General features: G+C 38.4%; 1 protein-coding gene across 2 annotated transcripts in view; it reads right to left on the bottom strand.

Moving 5' to 3' along the window:
• Window positions 1-8,930, bottom strand: part of CPLX2 (complexin 2) — a 138,352-nt gene extending 129,422 nt beyond the window's left edge. The window contains exon 1 of one of the 2 annotated variants that reach the window (XM_039356700.1): window positions 6,585-8,930. The gene's annotated coding sequence lies outside the window, so the exon portion shown is untranslated. The remainder of the gene's footprint in view (window positions 1-6,584) is intronic. The other variant, XM_039356702.1, reaches the window with a different exon arrangement.
• Window positions 8,931-12,397: the final 3,467 nt, after the last annotated feature.

Genomic DNA, 12,397 nt, shown 5'->3' with positions numbered 1-12,397 from the left:
AATATTAGAAGCTATTTTGGCTATTTGAACCATTGTTTTTATCTGGAAAACAAACTAAGGAACTGTAATATTGAGACGTTGAGCACAGAATGCAATGAGTCAACTATGTGGAAATATATATAGATAGAAATTCTAATTCCTTCCCCAAAATAACTTCAGGTACCATAGCAGTTGTGAAAATGACTTTGCTGGCAAGATGCAACATTTTTCTTAGTAATAAGGAATTTCTGAAACTGTATCAATCTCAATGATTGCATATCATCTGCAATCCTTCTAGGTGGAAGACTTAAACTAGACTCTGAATAGTGCAAGTACATGCCTGTATGTACAGTACCTTCAAGATATATTTCTCATAAAACCTAAAGAAACATGTTTAATAATACTAATGAATGAAATTATGTTGGAAGTGATATTTCTCTGATGTTGGCTCATTCAAAATTGGCTACTATTACACATTCTGAATTGTTATTGAAACTGTGGCCCTTACTGTACTGTCTAAAGGTCTGGCAATACCCCTAGCCTAGAAAAAGGAACAATTTTATGAATCAGGTTTGGAACTAAGACATTTTTGCACTTAATTGCCTAGGTATGAGAACATCATTGCTTCATATTTATTGAATTATCAATGACAATACAGCCTCTCTGGATGTAATGCTGCAGTTGAATAACTTCCTCATTAAATGAAATCTGGGACTTCTTGTCACCCATATTAGATTGGTATTATATTATAATAAAGTTCAAGGGGGTTCCACTCATCCTTCATTATAAAGATAATCCATCTTTGAAAAGGAGACAGAATGACTATGCATTATATTACCACCAATGCCTCCCACAAACTGCTTTACCTTTGAAAAACCTGAGGAGGAGGAGGAGGAGGAGGAGGAGGAGGAGGAGGAGGAGGAGGAGGAGGAGGAGGAGGACGAGAGCTTACTAATACTTTTAGTTAGTCAATCCCGGCTAGAGGGCTAGCCTAAATGTCTTCCAAGTTATGTTCCAACTCTCAAAATAAAAATCCTGATTCGCTGTCCGGCAGCGAGGTAAAAAGTATTTAATTTAGAGGAAGAAATCATGAATGACAGCACAGCTTTATTGAGAGAATTTGAATTTTAAATTAGTTCATTACTATGCACCATTTTTTGACAACATTAAGGAGAACTGTGCTGGATAAAATTAAAGAACCATCTATATTAGCATCATTTTTCACAGGAGCCAACCTGGGAGGCCTATGAGAGGACCAAAAGCAGAATAGCTGCGTAACAGCAGTCTCCTGCTCATTTCTCCTCCCCCAACTAGTATGGAGAATTGTACTGCCTTGGAAATGGGAAGCAATAGACAGCGTTTGTATCAGATGCCTTGGAATCAGTGTTGATTCCCTGCAGTTTCTGACACTTTCCTAGAGTAAGCAGCTCAAAGTCACCCAGCTGACTTCATGACTAAGGCAGGACTAGAAATCACAGCTTCCCAGTTTCTAATATGCCTGAACCATTGCACCAAATTGGCTGCCTCAACAGATAGAAGCCACCAATACCTAGAGCATCTGTTAATTTGTCTGATTTTTTGAAATCTAAATTTTGGGCATTGCTATTCTTCACGATAGTAAAATTTATTTTAAAAATTCTTTTATTCATCTGGAATCTTCCATTGTTTAGATTCACCAAATCTGAACATTGGGTGATTTTATGAAAAGTAACCTAACACTTATTTGGGGTAATAGGAAGATTAAGGAAATACGTAAGGCTTTTCCATTGAGGGAAACACAATGGAAATGCTCATATTACCCCTAAAATGTTAATGTGGAGGGCAAAAATGTTTTGTTACTCAAGAGAAAAATAAACCTATCAGATTAGTAATTTATAAAAAAAATAATTTTCTTCCTAGCCATATCACTGATAAATTGCTATTTTTATTTTATTTCTCTCAAGGAATATGCTGTTTTCATGTCTATGTACACGTATAAGGTGACTTATTACATGAGTTCATTGCCCAGCAGATGAAGAATTTTAACTGCAAAAAGACAACAAAAAACCACAAACAAATATAATCTGCCAATTGGAAGCTTATTGTCCTTTTGCATATAAAAATCGATGAGCAATACTGTTGGGCCTATTTAGTAAGCTAGAGTGCAAAGTGCTCCAAGTAAACATTAGGAAGACTTGAGGTGTGAATTCAATTTCTCATCTTTCTTTCCAAGGCGTTAATAGCTGTGTCTAGTTGAGATCATTTCAAATGCAACTTCAGAGTATACAGCAATTAAAAAAGCTTAAACTGTTTGATGCTTTCAAAAAAGATTCAGACATCCATTGCTCCCTATTGTTCTGCCTTTGGAAAAAAAAAAAAAGCTTCATTCAGGGGTTCTGGAGCAGTATGGTATGTAAATAAGTAGAGACGCTCTTATCTCTGCATAGTCCTCTCTCACATGGTGAGCAGAAATGTCCCCAGGAGCAAAGCATCTTCACATAGAGCTGCATTATCAGGGTTAGTGCTCACATGGAAATCAAAGCAACTTCTCATGGAAGTCCAATTTAGCTATTTTTTTTACAAGCATTTACACTGGATATCACATAAACACTTATAGATTTGCATGCTTGAATGGGGCTAAGACCTCCAACTTTTTCCAAAACAGGAATTATAGGTGCCATTAACACTGTGAAATTAACAAACGCATCATGATACAAATTAGCTTCCTACTACCTGTCTCCCTCCAGATATTATCAAACCTTAATTTCCTTGTCCAAGGGAATTCCACATAAGCTTTAAATGGATTAACGATTCCAGTTTAAAAACGTGTTCATCTAAATCAGCTTCTACAAGTTATTTTCAAGTTTTGACATTTCTACTGAGAGTATCTATATTGTATAGTCATAACATACATATAGTCCTTGACTTATGACCCAACTGGTACCTACCTGGTCATGATGGTTGTAAAGTAAGCAATTACACGACCAATCAAATTTTATAACCTGAGTTTTTTGGCAATCATTAAGCAAATCACCATGGTTGTTTAGTGAATCTGCAGTCATTAAGGAAACCCGTTCTTCGCCATGGGGCATTTCTGCCGAAAACTGAAAGCAAAAGCCAGTTTTTGGCAAAAATGTTATAAATTGTAGTCATGTGACTACATGAAGTGGCCATAAATGAGGGCATTGCTGAATACCCAAAATGTGGTCACTTAACGGTGGGATGGGGGCTGCCGCTGGAACTTCAGAATTGGGTCGTAAAATTTTGGGGGGAGGGGTCCGTTGGAAGTTCAAACTGTCACTATAGCAACCAGTTGTAACTCAAAGACTACCTGTATGCACTTCAAAAATGTCCTTTTTCTGTTTTATGACTATCTAATAAACATGAATTAGGATAAAATGACAAAGCAACAGATCTAAAGATTATAAATGATTATATTTATTCAACTTATAATATCTTAAATAAAAGTGCCTACCTTTTCACACTTCCACAGTTTTCTATTCTTTTTTCTCTGTGTTTTTGCTGACCTCTGCTTATCCATCTGGATAAACACATAAATTAGCAGCCAGGCCAGACTGCTGCTCAGATGAGGTCCTGTTCTCTTCACAGCAGAAATCCTTACTGTTTAATAAGCTTCAGACATTGCATATATTCTTGTCACTCTTTATACAAGATTTCCTCTTTTTATCAAAACAATGCCATTATCACATGTGATCACAAAGTCCATTGTAAAACAATTTGATTAAAAGTCTCAGCAATTACTCAGAGAAAACTAAGCTGTCACTTTCTACATCAGGAGTTAACATCTTCTGATCAGAAAGATGTACATGCCCTCAAAGCCCATCAAGATTATTTTTGCCAAAATCCAGAGGCAAAATAGTTTGAATATACGTGTGTGCTTTTTTCTTAAATCTGAAATTCAACTCTCAGCTGGCTTATACCTAAAACAGCTACCAGGGCTTTCATTCATTCATTCAGAGTGATTGGATCATCTGAAAGAAGTAGCTTCTCTTAGTTCTTTGGGGACATGTTCATAGGTTTCCCCCCCTCCAATCCTAAAGAAATTGGATTTATTTTGGATTAGCAAACCTGAAAACTTATCTTAATCACAAAGAAGACTACAGTTATTACTCCAGTCTTTTAAATCCTTTGAAAAAAGGATAAAACTAATTTCGTCCACTAATTTGGAAAGAATGGTTAATGAGAAATGGTGTTTAAGTGACCTGTATTAAATTAAAATGTGATTACTCCTTTTTTATCATAATTAGCCAAAGAAGAAATGTAGAACAGGCAGGCAGTCTAGCAGAGTATATCCACGAACATCAACTATCAGTCAGAAGACACAATGAAAACTCATTAATCTCACAACACATGGACAGACTCAACCATAGTTTCAACTGGGAAACTGTCAGTATCCTAGACTAAGCTAAATCCAAAAATATTAGGGAATTCCTGGAAGGATGTCATTCAGACAAATCGGCAATCATCAGACAGATAGATATAAACCATGTTTACACACCATTGATAATAAAAAATGCTAAAAAAGCTGAAAAGGAAGCAAAAAGACCAGAATACACCTCCTCTACAACCAACACTTAGAGAAACAGAGAGTAACACCAGACAAAACCTCAGACAAATCAAGGAACCAGCAAGGAGAAAACCACATGGTCACCAAAACTGACAGAGCAAGCTAGAGGTAACCGTCAACTTATGACTGGTTGCTTAGCATTAAAATTAATGTATTTGAAAAAGTATTCAGGAGACCTAGGGTCAGATTCACCTTCAGAGAATCAATTCCAGGTGACTTTAGTTGTATTTTAGTCTTTTCCCTCTCCTTAAAAACTTTTCAGTACTTGATGGGGCTGGAGTGTAGGTGAAGAAGACATTGACTCAAGCCATCCTGATTCACTTTGGATAGTGAGATGGGCAGCATGTAAAATTTAATAAATGAATAATAAATAAAATGTAGGAGATGACCAGGTGAGCCCAGACGAGGAGTCAAACTCATCATCAGTTCAAGTCCCTTCATGCCCAGAAGAGTTCTAAGTCTAGTTCACCTTGACTTCCATTGACTCTTATCTGCTGCCAATTCGCTTTGAATGTTAATAGTTCAGATTCTTGTAGAGAGCTTTAGCTTACAGTAAATCTATATATATTTATTTGAACTGATTTCCTGCGCATGACATAAAAAGCAGTCTGTAACACTCCAAGTCCTAGACTTATAACAACTGAGCCAAATTTTCTGTAAGACAGTTGTTGTTTTGCCCCATTTTATGTCCTTTCTTGCTACAGTTGTTAAATGAATCACTGCAGTTCTTAACACAGTTATTAAGTGAATCTGGCTTCTCCAGTGACTTTGATTGTCAGAAGGGAGCAAAAGGTGATCTTATGACACTGGGGTCCTGCAACTGTCAGAAGTACATGCCAGTGGCCAAGTAGCCACATTTTAATCACGTGACCATGGGGATGCTGCAATGAGCATAAGTATGAAAATCCAGTCATAAATCTGCCTTTGTAACTTTGAAAGGTCACTAAACAAATGGTTGTAAGTAAAGGACTATCTATCTATATACCTAAGGCTGTGCTCTTCCAATTACATGTTCAAAGGACAACCAACCTGGCACATCAGTGTTTCTTCCAAATGGAACCTGAAGGAGAAAGTCTTGTGGGGCAAGGGTGGTGATGGGGGAATGACATCCATGTGCCAGGGTAGATGCCATGGCACACAACTCCCTCTCACCTTTTTGGTGTTGTCTCTCAGAGGTTGCCCTCCGTCTAAGGATAAAACTGATCTAATAGGACCTGCCATACAACTTGCACACAGCCTTTCAACCAAGCAGAGCTCTGTGTTTGCGGGTGTGCTGGGGAATCCCAAATTACCCCCACACCCACTAGGCTGCTGCCAGACCGCCCGGCAACTGCTCTTTTATTACACTGATTATATAAGAAGGGAACAGGAGTCTGTTTCCTTCCCTCCCCTCTTCTTCTATTTGTGAGCCTCTCCTCCCCTCCCTTCCCTATGCCAGTCGCGGGAATAATTAATGGGTGCAAAGAGAAAGACAAAAGCTTTCTTGCTATTAATAGGAGCTGGGAGGGCAGAGGAGAGGAAATGGGAGGCTTGCAGAAGCTTCCATGACTTACGGCCGAGGCTGGCCTGCCTGTTCAACCTAAACGCAGCCCGGAGCAGTTTCCCCATTGCACACAAAAACAGAGGAAAAAGGGGTTGGCTGGAAAAAGGAGGAGGAGGAGGGGATCGGCCGGGAAGGCCCTTAAACAAAGCCATTTCCCGCCTTGGATGAGGAGTCCCGGGCAGAACGCGGCGGGGAAGAGCTCTGTGTGAGGAGGCGACGGGAGAGGCTTTTCTCCCCGCGCGCCCACCATCTCTTCGCCCGGAAGAACCGGAGATTAGGAGCCGCGCTGAAGCTCCCGTGAGCTGGAAAAGCGGAGCGGCGATTGGAGACACGCCCAGCCCCGAGGGGCTTAAAGAAACCCGCTTGTTTGCTCTTGTTCTGGGCAAAAAAAAAACAAAAAAACACAACGCCGGGCTTCAGCGGCCTCGGCGCGAGAGGGTGACCGAGGACGAAGAGGCGGAAGGGGGGGGCGGGACTCAAAGCGTTTCTACCCACCTGGGCGCTGGGCAGCCGAAAGGCTTCGCTCTGCTGGCCGGCCGGCCGGCCGTGGGCAGTTCCGCCAGCGGGGCTCGCGGCGGCGTTGGCGCTTAAGACTGGCTCTCCCGGCGCCGCTGTTCTACTCCAGGCTTCGCGAGGGGAGGGGAAAGGGGGGAAATTGCAGGGCTTTCTAAAAATAGCCGCCTCTCGCGCCTGGCAGGGAGGCTAGCACATCATCCGCACCTTGGGCTCCGGCCCATCGTTCCCGTTACAGCGGCTGGGCGAGCGGCAGCGGCTCTCGCTTCAAGCGGACGACCTGCGCGTGACGACCTGCGCCATCCCTTGTCGGAGCCCCAAGCAGATGTGTCGGAAAGATAAAAGGGGAGGCGGAGGTGGGAAGAGGGGAAAAAGAGTCGGCGTTTCACACCGCGCAAGGCTCGGCGTTGCGCCGGCTGCCTGGGGAAATCCCGAGGTTGCGGGATGAGGGCGTGGATTAAGGAACTTCGGCGTTGCGGGAGGACGGAGAGCGGAGACCTTGATCCAGCTGAGCCGGGAAGGAAGTGAGCTCGTGCTTGGCTACGAAGAGCGCAGACGAAGGCGGCTAACGCTCAGAGTATTAGATCGCTCGCTTGGACTGTCCAAAAATGAGTCCCCACTTAGTGAAGCTCCAGCAAGATGTAAATTAGACAGTGAACTGCTCTGTTCATTCACCTCACCATCTTGGTCATCTTTATTTTCAGAGGGTAGCATTTTTTCTTAGTTTTAAACTTCTTGATCCCTTTTCCCAAGCTGGTGGTCTTCAGGTTGATTATCCTATGGGAGGTTTAATGTAGATAGTACACCTGGGAAGGAATCAGGTTTACTAAAGTCATTCCATCTGAAAAGTCTGAAGAATCAAATTAAGAACCATGAGGAAATAATTAGTAGATTTACAATTAGGGTGCAGCATTAATTAAGAGGAAAATTGCTGTCCATCATTAAGCTTGGAAGAGCTTATCTTGAGCAGAGATCATCTACTGTGGTTTATTCTTCTCTAATTAATTGTACCCCATTGTGGCCTCTTTCCCCAGAATGAATGAATGAGTTCAAGAAATGTAAGTTATTTGGCCATATGATCAACTTAAACAGTTTTTGTTAAAAAAGAAGTGATTGGTTATGTCAATCACGACCCTCAGAAAGGTTGTAACACATTCAAAGTTACATATGATTGATGGCTTCCAGTTAAGAGAGGCATTAGCAGAAGTCAGTTCAGTTACAATTCAGGGATACAAAAAGTACTGTAGTACTTCTAAGAAGTGATCATCTAGCTATCTGCAGAAATATCTGAAAACCAGTAGTTTCACCATCATCCATGATAGCAGCATCCATATTCTCCATTTTATCATATATACAAGTAGGCTGTGTTATTAAGAGTACATCTCCTGCCCAGATAGCTTTCCAGAAGATGTTAAACATGTGCCTGTTTTTCATGCCTTGGGATAAGGTAGATGGAACCCACTTGTTAGAGGTTTTTAACATATATTGTATAAGGTTTGATGTGATTCTGTTTCTTCTTTTCCTCATATTTTTATTATCTTCATATATTTTGTTTTTATATTGTGAGCTGTCTCTCTGTAGTTAAGCAGTTCCACAATTGAATTAAATAATAAAAAAAGAACTTTGTTATAAATCAGAGGCTACCACATACTCCTTTTAACTTGCTACCTTCCAAATATGTTGAACTTTCAGTGCTATCCTAAGAAAATTAGAATTATTCTATTATCCATGCAGGGCACCTACAAGTTATGGGAAAGCTTGCAAAACAAAAAAAATGTTCCATTAAATGATCTAGCATGGAACTAAAATTTAATGCACAAAGTTGAATCAAAAGTCTTAAATATATAATATTTTTAAAATGACATCATTTCTGGCATGCTGTAGTCCATCAGAAGCATTAAGTGTTTTTATTTATAATTTCAAAAATTTCTAAGAATAATTATGCATGATGTCTGGTAAATAGATTAAACAGAAATGCCAATCAATAAGGACAAAAATAAAGGCTTCCCTTTTACTGAAGAAACTCATGTGCTTCACAATTGTTCTCCTAAGCACCACAGTCTTTTTTTTAAAGAATATTTAACCACATCCAGCTCATTTTAAAAATTATTATTGATAGTTTTCACTGAATGCATTTTTAAGAATTTTCATTTTGCTGCTATATCACCTTATAAGAATTGTTTGCATGTTTATAGACATCATCATGATATACTTTCAAATGGAAGGGCATCATATCTAAAATGAAATAAAGTAAAAAAAATGTTAAATTGTATTTTTTAAAGGTCACTGAAGAATAAGAGTAGATAGAGCTGCAGATGGGAGTGTTGGAGGCTGGAAAAGGGATGAAATCAAAATATATATCTAATAAACATTCTCTAAAATAAAAATATTATATTAAGTTTTAATATACATTCTCTGGAAGAAAAATACAGGAATAATTTTCTCAGTAGTGCCTACTAATTATGGCTTTATGTAGAGCCTGCATGCTGAAATATTATAGAGAATTAAGTCCTGATGATATTATGTCTCCATCTCCAAATGTTCAACATCTAGTTCATATTCATAAGTTCATCTCATTGTTACAAAGATTCACTTTGGAAATGGTTGATGCAACCACCATCAGGGATCACATATCACTGCTGGGATGTGCTAATGAGCGCTCTGTTCCCAGTGGTAGGTCAACAAACAGGTGGAAGATGCAAGCCTGGCAATAAATGTTTGCCAGAAAATATAAAGTTGGCTTTAAACTCCAAAGAATTCATGATTATTTTAAACATAGCTGTTGATGAATTTCATAAATTCAACCATACCTGGGTGGGCGTCAGGGTAGAGAGAGAATGTTCTTATGACTGTATAATAATGAATGATGTCAAGGAACTAAATGCACAAACTGGGAAAGTTTTCCAGTGCAAGACCAAGAAAGATCTTAGGGCAAGTGGTCAGGCCTACTTGGAATTTGCCCATCAGTTACATTTCAAGAGGCTTTGATGGAATTACAGATGAGACCAAGAGGCTAAAATTCAAAGAGATTGTGACTGTTATGGCATCGATCAATACTATAGTTTGTTTAATATAATAATAATAATAATAATAATAATAATAATAATAATAAAGTTGGAAGGGACCTTGGAGGTCATCTAGTCCAACCCCTTGCTCAGGCAGGAAACCCTATACCATTTCGGACAAATGGTTGTCCAGTTTCTTCTTAAAAACTTCCAGTGTTGGCACATTCACCGCTTCTGGAGGCAGGTTGTTCCACTGTTTAATTGTTCTACATTCTTTTCTTTTTTTAAAAAAATAATTTTTAACAAATTTTATTAAATGTACATTTTAAAAACAAAGATGGACATGATTCAACTTCCCTGGCTTCAACAGTGCTATTAGTATTACTTTATGTTACAGAAAGAAAAACAGAAACTTAAAATACCTTCTATAACAGGACAGAGTATAACAAACTACGCGTATAACATCTATGCGTATAATTTTTTTGATAAACCATCTTTTAATCGTCAATGTTGTATTTACATATCTTTCAGTTGTATCCTAATATAGGTACTAATAAGAAGTCCTTATGATATCAACTAGTCAATCGATAATCATCTCAGCGATCCTCCTTATCTCTAACCAATCGTACAAATTTTTCCAAATTTCATAATACTCTGTTTCAGTTTTATTTTTAATCTCTAGAGTTAACCTGTCCATTTTGGCGCAAGATAAAATTTTATTTATTATTTCTTTCTCAGTGGGGGTTTCCTTTCCTTTCCATTTTTGGATGTACGCCAATCTTGCTGCGGTTAAAATATGCAAAAGTAAGTAAAAAGATGCTTTGCTGAGTTTATCATTAATAATCCCTAATAAGAAGATTTCTGGTTTTAAATCAATTTTTTGTAATAATATTTCTTCCAGTCAATTTTTTATCCGATTCCAAAAATTTTGCATCTTTGAACATTCCCACCACATGTGATAGTACGTCCCTGGAAGCCTTCTACATTTCCAGCATGTTGGTGAGGTTTTTTTTATCTATTTTTGCTAGCCTTGTAGGGGGAAGGTGCCATCTATAAAACATTTTGTATAAATTTTCTTTGTAGGAGGTGGCTAGTGTTAACCTCCTGTTTCTGTCCCATAATGATTGCCAATTATCTAGGTCAATACTGTAACCAAAATCTTTACTCCAGATTAACATTGTTTCTTTTACCTGTTCTTCTAACAAATCTTGTTCTAATAAATATTGATATATCTTTTTTATCATTTGATCTTCTGTTCCTAGAAGGATTTTATCTAATTGTGTATGCTCTAATTTTATCCCTGGTTCTTTTTTTTTTGTCTTTTCTGTATCGCGACTGTATTTGTAAGTATATTGGGCCTTATTGCTATTAAGCTTCTGAATCTTAGGACGTTTTGTTTACTTATCCATTTTAGCAAATAGCTATTAAAAACAAGTCCTCTCATTTTCATAAACTTCTTTAAAGCTAATTATTAGGGCATAATTATATCTTGGACAGAATCAGCTACTCTGTGCAGTCATAGGAAACCATAGGAAGAATTACCGTATTTTCCGGCGTATAAGACAACTTTCTAAAGCGCGGAAATTGGTGCTGAAGTCGGGGGTCGTCTTATACGCCGAGTCGTCTTATACGCCAGAAATTACGGTAGTTTCCGGCAGATAAGATGACTTTCTAGGCATGGAAATTGGTGCCGAAGTCGGGGGTCATCTTATACGCTGGGTCACCTTATACGCTGGAAAATACAGTATGTTCCAATATTATTTATTTTTATTCATTTTCTGTGAAGCATGCATAATTTAACCTCCAGCAATATAATTTTTTAAAATATTGATTTTTTTTTAAAAAACACTTAGTAAGCAAAGGCAAACATATTCAGCTAATGGTTATTTTTACACTATTATGTCTGATGCATCTGGACTGGCAAGAATTGTAATTTCACAGTTCTGTTCATAAACTACTTAGATAGAAGTGAATATAGAGTTTAGTTAATCATCTACTTGTAAGTATAAGTAAGGAAGTGGTAATAAACATCCTTCTCTGTGTAAAATTGTGCCCTATCAAAAATATATATTACCTTGACTGGCAACTGTGACAAATCCTACTTTAGTAGGCTACAACACTGTTCTCTGAAGCATTTGATAACATGAACTCAAGTTGACAGATAAATGTAATTTCCTGAAACAAAACCTCTCCCATTTAAATACTAGTATAAAAACTAGTCTGCAACCCATTTCATCAGGTGTTATTAAAACATGGGTTTAACTACTAGACCTAGAACATCAGAGATAGAGTCTTTTGCTTGACTGAACAAAACAATTGTCTAGCTTCTAGTTACGTTCAGTATTCCATAAAACAGAGGAGTGTTCTCAAGATAAAAAGAAAGATCAAGAAGGATCTGAGTATTAGTTTTCAAGCAGAGATCCTAGTCAGGGTTTCTCAACTTGAAGATGGGTGGACTTCAACTCCCAGAATTCCCCAGCCAACTCCGCTATACTGAAACCCACTAGCTCACAGGTGTCAAACTTGATCATGTCACACGATGTATTGGGATGTATTGGGACATTTTTTGTCTGGCTAGGCCTGGCCTGCACATGATGCATCCGGCCTACGGGCAGCCAGTTTGACACCCCTGTACTAGTTTATTCAAGGAGGTAACAAATCATTAGCTAGGATGACTGTATTGGTGTCACTTGGAATTCTCTGTGCAATTATTGCCTTCTTTTGTTTTCCTAATATCTCCTCTTCCCCAGTAAACCCATTTTGTATATAGAGATCTGGTTTCATTATTTA

Source organism: Crotalus tigris, unplaced genomic scaffold (assembly GCF_016545835.1).
Source record: "Crotalus tigris isolate CLP2741 ecotype Arizona unplaced genomic scaffold, ASM1654583v1 scf7180000018829.1913635, whole genome shotgun sequence".
In the NCBI taxonomy this organism is placed as follows: domain Eukaryota; kingdom Metazoa; phylum Chordata; class Lepidosauria; order Squamata; family Viperidae; genus Crotalus; species Crotalus tigris.
The sequence above is the reverse complement of the archived record's forward strand: the minus strand, read 5'-3'. Positions and strand labels throughout refer to the sequence as shown.